Below are 15,506 nucleotides of genomic sequence, written 5' to 3' on the forward strand. Positions count from 1 at the left end.
GCTTTTTTTTTTTTTAAGTTTAAATATACCATCAGTGTAGGTAGGAAATTATTTCTGTAAATCTAGCTATATTTTATAATACTTGAGTGACTAATTAAGTTGAAATCTAGTACAATGAATAGGTTTTTCAAAGGCCCACATTCTTATTAGATGAAATATTTTTTTTAATAATTGAAAAAATTTACCACAGTCTTGTCTGATTTTAAGAATAGATTGCGTAAAAAGATTTAAATGCAAAGCAACCATTTCTTCCCTTCACCTTCTTCTTGCAGTTTTCCAGAGGGAGTCACTTTTTTTTTTCTTTAATTTATTGTACTTTAGGTTCTGGAGTACATGTGCAGATCATGCAGGATTGTTGCATAGATACCTACATGGCAAGGTGGTTTGCTGCGTTCATCCCCCCATCACCTATATCTGGTATTTCTCCCCTCGTTATCCCTCCCCACCCTCTCCACCCCACACCGTCCCTCCCCTAACCCTCCCAACTGACCGCAGTGTGTGATGCTCCCCTCCCTGTGTCCACGTGTTCTAATTGTTCAACACACACCTATAAGTGATAACATGTGGTGTTTGGTGTTCTGTTCTTGTGTCAGTTTGCTGAGAATGATGGTTTCCAGATTCATCCATGTCCCTATGAAGGACACGAACTCATCACTTTTTATGGCTGCGTAGTTTTCCATGGTGTATATGTGCCACATTTTCTTTATCCAGTCTATTGTTGATGGACATTTGGGTTGGTTCTAGGTCTTTGCTGTTGTAAACTGTGCTGCAATGAACATACGTGTGCATGTGTCTTTATAATAGAAAAACTTATAATTCTTTGGGTATATACCCAGTAATGGGATTGCTAGGTCAAATGGTATTTCTGTTTCTAGGTCCTAAGGAATCATCACACTGTCTTCCACAATGGTTGCACTAATTTGCACTCCCACCAACAATGTAAAGTGTTCCTATTTCTCCACATCCTTTCCAGCATCTGTTGTCTCCAAATTTTTTAATGATCGCCATTCTAACTGGCATGAGATGGTATCTCAGTGTAGTTTTGATTTGCATTTCTCTAATGACCAGTGATGATGAGCCCTTTTTCATATGTTTGTTGGCCTCATAGATGTCGTCTTTTGTAAAGTGTTTGTTCATATCCTTCACCCATTTTTGAATGGGCTTGTTTGTTTTTTTCTATAAATCTGTTTTAGTTCTTTGTAGATTCTCGATATTAGCCCTTTGTCAGATGGGTAGATTGCAAAATTTTTTCACATTCTTTTGGCTACCAGTTTGCTCTAATGATTGTTTCCTTTGCTATACAGAAGCTCTGGAGTTTAATCAGACCCCATTTGTCTCTTTTGGCTTTTGTTGCCATTGCTTTTGGTGTTTTAGCCATGAAGTCCTTGCCTATGCCTATGTCCTGAATGGTTTTGCCTAGGTTTTCTTCCAGGGTTTTTATGGTGTTAGGTCTTATGTTTAGATCTGTAATCCATCTGGAGTTAATTTTAGTGTAAGGTGTCAGGAAGGGGTCCAGTTTCTGCTTTCTGCACATTGCTAGCCAGTTTTCCCAACGCCATTTATTAAACAGGAAATCCTTTCCCCATTGCTTGTTTTTGTCAGGTTTGTCAAAGATCAGATGGTTGTAGATGTGTAGTGTTGCTTCTGAGGCCTCTGTTCTGTTCCATTGGTCTATGTCTCTTGGTACCAGTACCTTGCTGTTTTGATTACTGTGGCCTTGTAGTATTGTTTGAAGTCAGGCAGCATGATGCTTCCAGCTTTGTTCTTTTTGCTTAGGATTGTTTTGTCTATGCGGGCTCTCTTTTGGCTCCATATGAAGTTTGAAGTGGTTTTTTCCAGTTCCGTGAAGAAGGTCATTGGTAGCTTGATGGGGATAGCGTTGAATCTAAATCGCTTTGGGCATTGTGGCCATTTTCACGATGTTGATTCTTCCCAACCATGAGCATGGAATGTTTTTTCATCTGTTTGTGTCCTCTTTTATTTCATTGAGCAGTGGTTTGTAATTCTCCTTGAAGAGGTCCTTTACATCCTTTGTTAGTTATATTCCAAGGTATTTTATTTTCTTTGTAGCAATTGTGAATGGGAGTTCACTTTTGATTTGGCTCTCTGTTTGTCTGTTACTGGTGTATAGAAATGCTTGTGATTTCTGCACATTGATTTTGTATCCTGAGACTTTGCTGAAGTTGCTTATCAGTTTAAGGAGATTTTGGGCGAGATGATGGGGTCCTCTAAATATACAATTATGTCATCAGCAAATAGAGACAATTTGGCTTCCTCTTCCTAATTGAATACCCTTTTTTCTTTTTCTTGCCTGATTGTTCTGGCTAGAATTTCCAATACTATATTGAATAGGAGTGGTGAGAGAGGGCATCCTTGTCTAGTACCAGTTTTCAAAGGGAATGCTTCCAGTTTTTGCCCATTAAGTATGATACTGGCTATGGGTTTGTTGTAAATAGCTTCTATTATTTTGTGGTATGTACCATCGATACCTAGTTTATTGAGGGTTTTTAGCATAAAGAGCTGTTGAATTTTGTCAAAGGCCTTCTCTACATTTATTGAGATAATTGTGGTTTTTGTCTTTGGTTCTGTTTATGTGATTGATTACATTTATAGACTCGTGTATGTTGAACCAGCCTTGCACCCCGGGATGAAGACTACTTGATCATGATGAATAAGTTTGTTGATTTTCTGTTGCATTCTGTTTGCCAGTATTTTATTGAAGATTTTTGTGTTGATGTTCGTTGTGGATATTGGCCTGAAATTTTCTTTTTTAGTTGCATCTCTGCCCGGTTTTGGTATTAGGATGTTGGTCTCATAAAATGAGTTGGGGAGGATTCCCTCTTTTTGTATTGCTTGGAATAATTTCAGAAGGAATTGTACCAGCTCCTCTTTGTATGTCTGGTAGAATTTGGCTGTGAACCCATCTGGACCTGGACGTTTTTTGGTTGGTAGGCTATTGATTGCTGCCTCAACTTCAGCCCTTGTTATTGGTCTATTCAGGGATTCAACTTCTTCTTCATTTAGTCTTGGGAGAGTGCAAGTGTCTGGGAATTTATCCATTTCTTCCAGGTTTACTGGTTTGTAGTCATCTCTGATGGTAGTTTGTATTTCTGTGGGATCGGTGGTGATATCCCGTTTATCTTTTTTTATTGCATCTATTTGATTCTTCTCTCTTTTCTTTTTTATTAGTCTGGCTAGTGGTCTGTTTTGTTGATCTTTTCGAAAAAACCAGCTCCTGGATTTATTGATTTTTTTGAAGGGGTTTTTGTTTCTCTATCTCTTGAGTTCTTCCCTGATCTTGGTTATTTCTTGTCTTCTGCTAGCTTTTGAATTTTTTTTGACCTTCCTCCTCTAGCTCTTTCAATTTTGATGATAGGGTGTCGATTTTAGATCTTTCCTTTTTTTTCATGTGGGCATTTATTGCTATAAATTTCCCTCTCAACACTGCTAAGCAGGTGTCCCCGAGATTCTGGTAAGTTGTGTCTTCATTCTGATTGATTTTGAAGAACATCTTTATTTCTGCCTTCATTTTGTTATTTATCCAGTCTACACTCAGAAGCAAGTTGTTTGGTTTCCAAGTGGTTGTACGGATGAGTGTGTTTCTTAATCCTGAGTTCTAATCTGATTGCACTGTGGTCTGATAGACTGTTATGATTTCCATTCTTTTTCATTTTCTGAGGATTGATTTGCATCCCATTATGTGGTCAATTTTAGAGTAAGTGTGATATGGTGCTGAGAAAAATGTATATTCTGTGGATTTGTGGTGGAGCGTTTTGTATATGTCTATTAGGTCTGCTTAGTCCAGCTCTGCATTCAAGTCCCAGATGTCCTTGTTAATTTTCTGTCTCGTTGATCTGTCTAATATTGACAATGGAGTGTTGAAGTTTCCTACTATTATTGTGTGGGAGTCTAAATCTCGTTTTAAGTCATTAAGAACTTGCTTTATGTATCTGGGTGCTCCTGTGTTGGGTGCATATATATTTAGGATAGTTAGCTCTTCTTGTTGGATTGATCTTTTTACCATTATGTAATGCCCTTGTCTCTTTTGATCCTTGTTGGTTTGAAGTGCATTTTATCAGAGACTAGGATTGCAACCCCTCCTTTTTTTTGTTCACCATTTGCCTGGAGATAAATAATAAATAATATATCTTCCATCCCTTTATTTTGAGTCTGTGTTTGTCTTTGTTTGTGAGATGGGTTTCCTGAAAACAGCACACCGATGGGTCTTGACTTTTTATCCAGCTTCCCAGTCTGTATCTTTTGATTGGGGTGTTTAGGCCATTTACAGTCAATGTTAATATTGTTAATATATGAATTTGATCCTGCCATTTTGTTACTGGCTAGTTTTCTTGCCCATTAGTTGACTCATTTTCTTCATTGCATTTTTTGGTCTTTGCTATTTGGCATGCTTTTGCAGTGGCTGGTACTTGTTCCTTTCCGTGCTTAGTGTTTCTTTCAGGAGCTCTTGTAGAGCAGGTCTGGTGGTGACGAAATCTCTCAGTAATTGCTTGTCCGTAAAGGATTTTATTTCTCCTTCACTTATGAAGCTTAGTTTGGCTGGATATGAGATTCTGAGTTGAAAGTTCTTTTCTCAAATATGTTGAATATTGGCTCCCACTCTCTTCTGGCTTTTAGGGTTTCTGCCGAGAGATCCGCTGTGAGTCTGATTGGCTTCCCTCTGTGGGTGACCTGACTTTTCTCTCTGGCTGCCCTTAGCAATTTTTCCTTCATTTCAACCCCAGTGAATCTGACAATTCTGTGCCTTAGGGTTGCTCTTGTGGAGTTCTCTGTATTTCTTGGATTTGAATGTTGGACTGCCTTGCTAGGCTTGGGAAGTTCTCCTGGATAATATACTGGAGCTTGTTTTCCAGCTTGGATTCATTCTCCCCGTCGTATTCAGGTATACCAATCAAGTGTAGATTAGGTTTTTTCACATAATCCCATATTTCTTGGAAGGTTTGTTTGTTTCTTTTCACTCTTTTTTCTCTTGTCTTCTCTTTTTATTTCATTAAGTTCAATTTGTGATATCCTTTCTGCTTGATTGATTTGGCTATTAAAACTTGTGTTTGTGTCATGTAATTCTCGTGCTGTGTTTTTCAACTCCATCAAGTCGTTTATGTTCTTCTCTAAGCTGATTATTCTAGTTAGCATTCCGTCTAACCTTTTTTCAAGGTTTTTGGTTTCTTTGCATTGATAGAACGTGTTCTTTTAGCTCAGAAAAGTTTGTTATTATCCACCTTCTGAAGCCTGTTTCTGTCAGTTCATCGCACTCTTCCTCAGTCGTGTTGTGTTCCCGTGTTGTTGAGGAGCTGCAATCTCTTGAAGGAGAAGAGGTGCTCTGTTCTTTGATGGTTTCATCTTTTTTGCACTGGTTTTTTCCCATCTTTGTGGATTTACCTGGCTGTGATCTCGGAAGCTGTTTGATAAGGTGGGTTTCTAGGGACTCCTCAAAGATCTCTTCTTAAAGTACTCCTTTAACATACACACAATATATAGCGTTTTACTAACTTGCTGAAACGAAAAGAAAATGTGGCCAATTTAAAATTTACTGTAGCATAGAATATGGCCGTAACAGTCCCAATGGAAAGAACAGGATGAAGAATAATATATGTGGGGTGTTTTTTTTTTCTCCCCCTGAATTCTTGTAAGTATAGCACTTCCCATTTTTGAAAAACCTTCTTGTAGCATTCAATCATCTTTTTCTGTATATGATTCTAACTACAGTGATTAGTTTTCACCAGCTGTATTCCACACATGGAATTTTTTTTTTTTTAAAGTGGGTTAGCTTTGCCTGTCAGCTTCTTCCTCAGGTGAACATATATAACTTGCTTCTCATATTTAGTGCTCATATCCCCAAGAGTGAGATACTGACAGTACCTTTTAAGTACAGAATCCAACATAAAGTCCTATTGTTAAAATTTTTTCATCATCAATTAGGATTTTTTAAATGTGCCAACGCGCTTAAAACTTAGGATAACTAAAATATATTATGACAGTAGGAACTGCAAAAACCATCCTTCTTGGGATTTAAAACAATACAAAACAAAAAATAACATCTTGCTTTTGAAATACTATAATTTGAAAACATCTGGTACATTCTCCATTCTGGTTGTACTGTGATTTTTTTCTCATCAACGAAACATGTACCAGTAGTTTTGGAGTTCTGATTCTGCCCCTTCCCCTCTTGGGCTTATGAAGCACATTCCCTGTTTTAGGATACCATTTTCACATTCCCTTCATCAGTTTGAATGCAGCGCCCCATCATTCCTTCCAATACTTTCCACCTTTTTCATTTTTATAAGATATATCGGTAGATTCCATTTTTAGGACAAATTCTTGTTTCCCTGACAAGGATGTCCACTCACTTGGTATCAGAAACAGCACATGGTGATATGAAACAGAGAATTAGCAACCCCAGGCATGATCTATCCCCATTTGTCTCATTTTTGACAACACTGGAACTCAGCCAAACAAAGTTACCATAGACCCTACTCTGGCCTGTCATGTACAGAAAGTGACTGTCATAGTTAGCTGAGCAACTTCTGATTCCAGCCCAGAGCACCTACACTTTGGGACAGGTTCAATACAGAATGAAATCGTCATTTTTGTATTTTCTTGTAGTGCCTCTTCCTTTCTCTGGCATCTCAATGCACACTATATTAGGAAAGGACACCTCACATGTTACAATTTGGCAAACGAGGCAGGTAGTAACAAACAGGGCCTTAACTTGCTGTAATTATATGCACAGGTAGGCAAATGCCTAATTCTGTGCAGTGTGTTTCATAACAGATTTTCAAAAGACAGAGACAATTCTAGTCTGTAACAGCCCCATGGAACGGATAGGTAAGACTTAATAAAGTTTCTAACTGTAAACAATGCTTTTGTATTGGTGATTATTTTCCAGAAATTGAAATTTCAGGACAGTGCAACAATGCTCGTTGTGTCTTCTTTGGCAATAAATAGCAAGGATCTGGATGGAGAGTGGAGTGGTCACTTCAGAAGGGCCAGGTATACAGCTCGAGAATACTTCATCTCCCGTTCCTGTGCCATACAAAATATCAAGTCCCTGAGGCAGTTTCTCGTGATTCTTGGATGAAGCAACTGTTTGGTGGCTCTCAGGCTGGATGTCTCAGAAGCAAGAAGGTTGTCTTTTAAACCCTCACTTCCAGATTCTAGTGGTCTCTTCTTCCTTGGTCCAGTAGCTGCAAGAGCTGTGAGATAAGCATCTCTATGCTGTATCTGTGCAAGTTCCAACTGCTGTAATCTGGCCTTCTGCTTTAATCTCAGGTGTTCTGGGTCTTCTTTATTAGAATGACTCTTGGCTGCAACATTTCTCTTGGTTCTAAATCCTTTCTCTGCTTCTCCAATTGATCCAGCTTTTTCAGAAACTGAGCTGTAACCTGGTATCACTACACAAGATATAATTTTCACTTGCCTTGTTAAGTAGCCATTCTATGCTGAGCAATTGCAGTCAGTTTTTCTAGAAGGTTCCTGTGTTGCATGGTAGATAAGTTCACAGCATTAGAGTTAAGTTCTGTAATGTCATGCTTTTTACCAATGTGTAAAATTCTCTTTTGTAGAGCTACAATAAAAAGAAATGATTCATCTTTACATGACTGAAATGAGTGTGCCAACCAATTCAGAGTTTGTTGCTAAGATGCAGGCATTTTCTTCGTTAAGGTTGACCTCTGTCATAGAAGTCACATCACTGATGTCATCCTCATCTCTGAATCATGTTGTTCCATTCTCTTTTATTTCATTTTTCTGAGTAGGAGATGCTTGAAGTGACAGAATTTTGTTTCCAGGCAGAGTAATTTGCTTTAGAGTGGACGCTGGAGGAAACTGGCTGGTAGGTATTACTGTGTTCCCTGGCATCATCTTCTGTCCAGATTTCTGAATGGTCAATGCAGAGGAATGTGAGTTTGGTCACCTGTTATTCATTGCCTCCTAAAGGCTGCTGAACTACTGGTTGCTTGACTTTAACTTCCTGTGGAATCCCAGCTGTTGTGAAAGGACAGGGTCCAGCTGGGCAAGTTTGATTTGAATTGGAGTGCCAGTAACAGGCTGGTCAGATGTGGTCCCAGCAGAAGTAACAACAGTTTTCACAGATGGAAGACAAATGGCTGCACCTGAAGTTTCTCAAAAGTTACTGCTGAAAGGGAGTGTTACCGCTGTTCCAGAGACAACTGGCTTTTCAGGTTGCAGTGAGACTGTTGTCACTGTGTTTGGTACAGATGTCACAAGTGGTTTTGAAGTCTGAAGCAAAACAGTTCCAGCTATTGTTCCTCCTGTTGCAGCAGCTGGGCCCACAGAATGAAGTGTCACAACTCAAGCTTTTGCTCTCCCTGGACCACCAAGTGGGTTCAGAGTTTGCACTGACACAGTTCTGGGTGCTGTTGCTCCAAAAACAATAATGGACTTTTCAGACTGGCTTGAGGACACTGTTGTCACCACAGGAGAAGTTGTTACTGTTGTAGTACAGGTAGCAGTGACTCCCTCACTAGAAGTCTGCTGAACACATTGCTGGATGAAGCTCTGGGAGCTAGGCAGAAGTTGTCTAAGCAACCACACTCTTCTTAAGAAAAGGAACCAGGTGAGGCTGAGGTGAAGACTTGAGTTCAACATACAGTTTCCTAGGAAATTCTGCTTCGATTTTTGCATCCAAAAGTTGTTCCACCAGTTTCTTCATATTTTGCCGCATTTCTGGGGACTGTGATCCACCACATGCTAGTTTTATGAACATTGCAAGGAAGTTCTTGCATTTCTTCACGTTTTCTAGCATTGTCAGAGAAAGATTAATCTGAACAGCTGCTGAGTTCTCTGCTTTAAAATTGGGCTCATTTGAGGGGGTGGATGATGCTCCCAAACTTCAGGGTAGCTACAGTAATCAGTGGCTTTTCAGGAGTTACTGTGACAACACTGGTAGGCACAGCCACAGAGGGCACTATACAGATTGTGACTGTTTGAGGACTGGCTGGTACTGCTGGCCTTGAAGTTATGTTACTTGTGGTCTCGGCTCTTGCTTGCTCAGGATATACCAACATCAACTGACTACTGTTACTTTTGATCAAAACGGTTCCTGGAGGAAGCTGCAAATTAGCAGGAAACTGGATTGTCGTGGTGTTGGGGGCTTTCACAGCGACCATCTGAGGAGCAGGCAGCCTAGGGCAGCTGCTGAGTTTAGGAGAGGCGCTGACAGGAGCCACTTTGGTCACCAGGGTCCCCACGGGGGACCGCAGGGGCTGGGACGCCATGGGCTCCATGCAGACGCTGACAGGAACCTTAGTCATGGCACCCAGGGCCACCGGAGGGCTCTCTACCCGCACTGGCCGCCCCCCGGCCAGGGCCATAGTCACGGTCTCGGAGGTGCTCACAGCAGCCGGGAGAGCAGCGCCCCCTAGAGGCTCAGCGGCGGCTATGGCGCTGCCGTTCCGAGAGCTGCGGTGAGGGAAGGCTGGGTGCACAGCCGACTCCGGTGCGGTTCCGGGAGAGCCGCGGGGGTCGCAGCAGTGAAGTCAGTGAGGGGCTCCGGCTGCACTGCAGGACACGCGCCTCCTGAACCTTCTCCTGCGCGCGAGCCTGGGCTGCCCCCGGAGCAACACCCGCCAGGCTTCTCGCAGCTTCCTCAGAGGTGCTCACAAGTGCGCAGCCTCCTCCCGGCGCCTCAGGCTCGGTCCCGCTGCGGGTTGTGACCTCTGCTTCAATGTGAGCACCCACGATTAGGTCAACATGGGTGACGGCTTCAGAGCAGCCAACTGGTGCCTAGCAAAACCAAAACCAGAAAGAGTCTCCAGATCTCTAGAAACCGATTAAACAAAAATATTTATAGAACACCTAGTACATGAAGGGCATTTTGTAGGTAGTTTGGTTCCTCTCCTGAAGGAGATAGCTTTTGGGGGAGTTGGAGATACGTGCACGCATGGGAGATGATGTCTCACTGCAGGGCGGTGCATCATCCGTGCTGAAGGAGTGCCAGTGTTGCAGAAATGGACACAGAGCAGGTCAGTTGATGGACGAGGAAGAGGAGCACTCTCTATGTGCCAGCACTGTTCTAAGTGCCCTGGGCCTTCTGGGAACGACATGAACGTTTTACTTTTGTACATGGGACACTGAGGATGTGCTAGGCAGAGATGAACCCTTTCATGAAAGGAGTTAATCTAGAAATCACGATCTGTCTCATTTGGGAGGAGCTAAATAAATCTCTTTTCAATGAAGCAAAGGTCAATAAGAAAATGTGTATTTTACCTATAAAATTACGAATCAGAATTTACCATGAGGCATAATCTTAGTCAAGTGCCCAAATGAATGATTTCAGACCACAAATACTGAAACACCGAAGTGATAAGGTGGCAGATATTTCAGTTAGCTACTGCTGCATAACAAATGACCCCAAAGCTTTGGGACTTAAAACAATGATTTGTTATTGCTTATCATTCTGTCAGCTGGGAGGTTCTTCTGCTGGCCTCACCTGGGCTCATGCACACGGCTACATTTAGCTAGGATGTCAGCTGGGTGATAGGCATAGCTGGGATGCTGGATCACCTGAGTCTTTCTCTCCATGCGATATTGTTTTAAAATATAGATTTTAGCGCTGCCTCAGGATGTAAAGTGTAACAAGGAGGCAGGGTGGGCAGCATGGGCCTGTGGGGCTTATGAGTACCCCTAGCTCCCCCAGCAGGGGTCTCCGCACTTGTCGGCTCCGGTTGCCACGTGAAGATTTGGGTTCCAAATGGAAGGCTGTGTGTTCTCTTGCTGCTTATTGTTGCCCCGGTTACTGTGGCAACTGCCAGAGCAGACTTAGCGCTGTGCAGGAGCCCGGGTCTACCTCTCAGCCCTACTTGGGGTTGGTCCTGGTGGAGCTACGCAGGGTTGTGGCAGCACTGCCTCAAAATATGACAGCACATTCTAATTCTTATGGGTTTCCATGGGAATTCGTGATAGGGCGGCTATTGTTGGATTTTTCGCTGTTCCCATTTTTTTGTGGAGAAGTTTGAGATCGGTTAGGAGTCGGCTTTATGTGAGAAGAGAGAAAAAGCTTGCCGGTGTGCTCTCTGGACTAATTGACGAAAAATGTAAACTACCTGAAATATTTACCCTTATTAAAAAAAGAGCATGAAGGCTGTGAAGTAGAGTCATCTTTAAAGGAGGCCAGCTTTGAGGAGGAGGCAACAGAGGCACGAAGTTTGGAGGCAACATGTGAAAAGCTGAACAGGTCCAATGATGAACTTGAGGATGAAATACTTGGTCTCGAAAAAGAGTTAAAAGAACAGAAATCAAAACATTCTGAACAAAATCAACTGATGGCTGTTATTTCAAAAACGATACAGTCTCTAGGAGATGAGTCAAAATCTCTCAAATTACAAGTAGCTGAAGCCAAAATCATCTTCAAGATATCTCAAATGAATGAAGAACAACTGAAGATAGCAATAAAAGGTGCCTTGAATGAAAATTCTCATCTTCAGAAAAGCCAGAAACAGCTTTTGCAAGAAGCTGAAGTATGGAAAGAACAAGTGAGCGAACTCAATAAACAGAAAATAACATTGGAAGACTCCAGAGTACACACAGAGCAAGTTCTAAACGATAAAGACAATCACATCGAGACTCTGACTGAACGCTTGCTGAAGATGAAAGACTGGGCTGCTATGCTTGGAGAAGACATAATGGAAGATGAGAACTTGAAATTAGCAATGAACAGTGAATCAGAAGAATGTGCTTACTTAGATCATCCTCCAAAATGAGCTGTGAAGAAACTGATTCATGCTGCCAAGTTAAATGCTTCTTTAAAAATCTTGGATGGGCAAAGGAAATAAATTGATTTTCAGTTATCTGAAGTCGAAAAAACAAAAGAGTTTGCACAGTGCATTAAAAATCTTCAGACTCAACAATCATCTTTGCAGTCTGAAAGCACGCATTTAGAAAGAGAATCAGAAGCTTCAACAGAAACTTAATGACTCAATTCTATCAAGAAAATGAAATGAGACTCTATAGGAAATTAACATTACAGGAAAATAGCCAGTTAGAGAAAGAAGAGAAACTTTCTAAAGTAGACAAAAAGATCGTCCATGCCACCGAGAAGCTGGAGACCTATAGAAAGCGAGCCAAAGATCTTGAAGAAGAATTGAAGAGAACTATTCATTACTTTCAATGGCGGACTATTTCTTATGAGAAAAAAGCACATCGTAATTGGTTGGCAGCTCGGACTGCTAAAGGAAACCTCAATGATTTAAGGAAAGAAAATGCTCACAGCAGACAAAAATTAACCGAAATACAGTTTAAACTGTTAGGAAAAGATCCTGATGCACTTTATGTTCCAAATACGGCATTTGGCAGAGAACATTCTCCATATGATCCCTCACCAATGGGTGGATCTTCATCTGAAACGAGAGCTTTTCTCTGTCCTCCAACTTTGTTGGAGGGTCCACTCAGACTCTCACCTTTGCTTCCCGAGGGGAAAGGAAGAGGCTCAAGAGGCCCAGGAAATCCTCTGCATCATCAGATTACCAACGAAAGAGGAGAATCAACCTGTGGTAGGTTACCGGATCCTCACAAGGCTCCTTCTGACACTGGGTTCCTGTCACCTGGGTGGGAACAGGACCGTAGTATGATGATTCCTCCACCAGGACACCAGGTCTACTGTGGTTGTAGACAAATGGGAAAGTAAATTTATGCTTAAATAAATTTTAGTTGGTTTAAAAAATATATACATATATATTTTATTATTCTTCAGGTGCAGAGAGACCAACAGATCAAGTGTCTATTGCCACTAAAAAGACAGGTTGTGACTGACAGATCCCATGAGAAGGGAAAGTACTATGCCATGCAGGAGCACATGAGGAGGCACTGTGGTCACTGAGAAGGCAGGAGTGATGGGAAAACATGGGCAAGAGCCTTTATTGTGTTTTCCATGGGAAGGAATGAGTGAGGCAAGGTGAACTGGGTTACGGTTTAGGTACTACAGTATGAGTAATTTCAGCAGGCTCTGGGCTTAGGGGCTGTCCCTAGTTATCTGGTACCTGGCCCTGGGGTGATTAGGGCAGAGGAATATTGGCCTAGAGTGTGTGAGTCCTATGGAAGGCTGATGAAGTGGGTAGCTGTGGGCATGAGCTCTGGACTGGTTAGTTTGTGTGTGAAATGCATGCTCATGGGCAACTTGTTTCCTGTCTCTAGGAACTGGCTAACCCTGAGAGGGATGGGCTTGCCAAAGTCAGCAAGGCCCTAGATGTCGAAGCATCAGAATACATAAAAAGACATGGTTAATATGGTATCAGAGACTCTGTCTTCATGTGGCCTTTCATGAAGCGCTCTAGAGGGAGCTCCCTTGGTGGATGTCAAGGACTGTTCAAGACAGCAGAAGCCACAAGGTCACATACAGCCTCAGCTTGGAAGATATACAACATTACTTCTGCTGATCCCATGGGTCAAAGCAAGTCACAGATGCACCCCAGATCCCTGCTCACGCTGAGAGGAGAGGAACATTAACCATGTGGCAGGGGAAGGTCATCACCCTTGTTTTTGCCAACAACCTGCCACAGAAGATGTGGCTTCGGAGTGCTGCCAAGGCCTTTCTGAATGGACCAGATCCAATAGGAAGAGCAGAAAGAAGCTGAGTTCCAGCTCATTTGTCTTTGCTAGTGTGGAGTCAGGGTATAGCTTCCCTCCCACTGTTGGTCCCCACATTGAGGGTCAGTTGGGTGTTTGCCCAGGAGCCTGCAGGGACTTTTTGTGCCTTTAGAGGAGGGTTGGCACGGCTTTGGGTTGCTGTCTTTGAAACCGCCCCAGGGCCTGGCATCCTGGGAGAGTGCCGGCCTGCTCTGGCAGGGAGCCCAGGCCTGTTTGCAAACTGAATGCCTTAGGGTCAGGCTCTCTCATAGACATATTATTTTCTTATCAGGAGTTAAAATAACCCTAGAACTTCTCCCATTGAAATGCAGAAGCTTTATTACAATGAAAGTACCACTTGTAAAGCATATGGAATTAGGCCAGTAACAACGAGCATTTACTCCACACTTTAGGGCCCATGAAGCACTTTCTCCTGTGCTCTTCCTTGTTCTCACTGTCACCTGTGGTTAGGCCTCATTATCCTACTTTTTCATATCAGAACACTGAAGCTCTAGGGGCTCCCTGCTCCCTGTCTTGCTGGGGGCTCCAAATTGGCTTAGGGCCCTAGGAGTTACCCTGGGCCCAAGGGTGAAGCTATGGGAGCCCTACAAAGCCTCCCCCGTTTCGTGCCAGCACCTCAGTGAATTCCTTCTCTCCCCCATACCTGCTCATTCTGTGTGGCTGCACTCATTAGATTATTTCACCCTTTGAATTAGAGGCCTCAGTCCCCTTTGTGGGCCCTGTTAATCTCTGCAGGGGGTACTGACACCCCAGGTACAGCCCAGTCCTGCATGCTGCTCTTTGCTCCAGGACCCCACCTGGTCCACCATTTGCTGGGAGATTTCAGTCCCTACAGAACACAAGCCTGTGAGGAGCCACACTGGCTCCAGAGCCCGAGCCCCAGTCACTGCTGGGTGCAGTGCACATTCCTCTGCTGTGCAGTGGTGGAGCTTCATTCTGGTGGTCCTTTGTTCTGGATCTAGGTGTCTCAGTGAGACGCCAGCCTGGCTGCTTCAGAGCCCCAGGTGAAGCCGTCATTCTGAATCCGATTGAGGAAGAAAAGGCAGCATCTCAGCTGAGTTGCTGTCCAACATAAAACCACGGGGCATTGTGCTCAGACACACGCTGACACTGACCGAGGCTAATGAGGCAGGGCCTCTCATAATAGCATTCTGTTTCTTTGGAAACCAAGGTGTAGTTTTTAAAATGTCCCATGGTCCTCAACCACATTTTGCATTTCCTAGAACTTATTCTACCATTTTTACAGGGACCTGTGGCAGGCAGAGCAGCTCCGGCCAGCTTCCCCGCAGGATTCCACTTCCTGTTTGGGTCGCTAGGGGCAGCTTCCCCGCAGGATTCCACTTCCTGTTTGGGTCGCTAGGGGCAGCTTCCCTGCAGGATTCCACTTCCTGTTTGGGTCGACCTTGCTACTACAAGGGACGGCTTGCCCCTTGCCTTTCTGCTCCCTGGGTGTTTCCTTTGTGAAGGGAGGAACCTGGCCTAGAAAACATCTCAAAGCCCTGCTGAAGAGAGGAGCTCCGGCTTCCTTTGGGATGCCCTGAAGAAGGTGCTTTCCAAATGAGAGGGCCTCAGGAGGGCAGTGACATCTCCCTGACTGCGGCGAGTCAGGTGCGGCTCTAGCCAAGGTGAGTGGGGCCTGCTGCGTCCGAGGTGGTGACAGCAGGCACTGAGACTGCTCCGGAATCATGGCTCTGTGAGGTTGCTGCTCTGAAGTCCTGCCTCTGGGTCCTCCTTTAGTGTCGCGACACCTCTTTTCTCTGGAAGAGAACAGTCTCTCTCCCTGCAGGAACCACCTGATATTTCTTCTGCTTAGGGCTGGCCTCTGTCGACTGCTCCGTGGTGTCTGCTGTTTTTCTTAGCTCAGTGCTTCTCAGCGAGGGTGCTTG

The 15,506-nt window shown here is 43.3% G+C and overlaps 2 pseudogenes across 1 annotated transcript; one reads left to right on the top strand and one right to left on the bottom strand.

Annotated features, from left to right (window-relative positions):
- Window positions 1–5,167: 5,167 nt before the first annotated feature.
- Window positions 5,168–10,082, bottom strand: LOC108309548 (annotated as a pseudogene). Its single transcript, XR_005201465.1, has 3 exons — window positions 9,939–10,082; window positions 9,562–9,762; window positions 5,168–9,509 (listed from the first exon to the last, which is right to left on the bottom strand). The product of XR_005201465.1 is annotated as a transcription initiation factor TFIID subunit 4B-like (transcript).
- A 684-nt stretch (window positions 10,083–10,766) lies between these two features.
- On the top strand, window positions 10,767–14,858 carry LOC108309550 (annotated as a pseudogene).
- Window positions 14,859–15,506: the final 648 nt, after the last annotated feature.

Source organism: Cebus imitator, unplaced genomic scaffold (genome assembly GCF_001604975.1).
Source record: "Cebus imitator isolate Cc_AM_T3 unplaced genomic scaffold, Cebus_imitator-1.0 Scaffold94, whole genome shotgun sequence".
NCBI classification, from domain to species: domain Eukaryota; kingdom Metazoa; phylum Chordata; class Mammalia; order Primates; family Cebidae; genus Cebus; species Cebus imitator.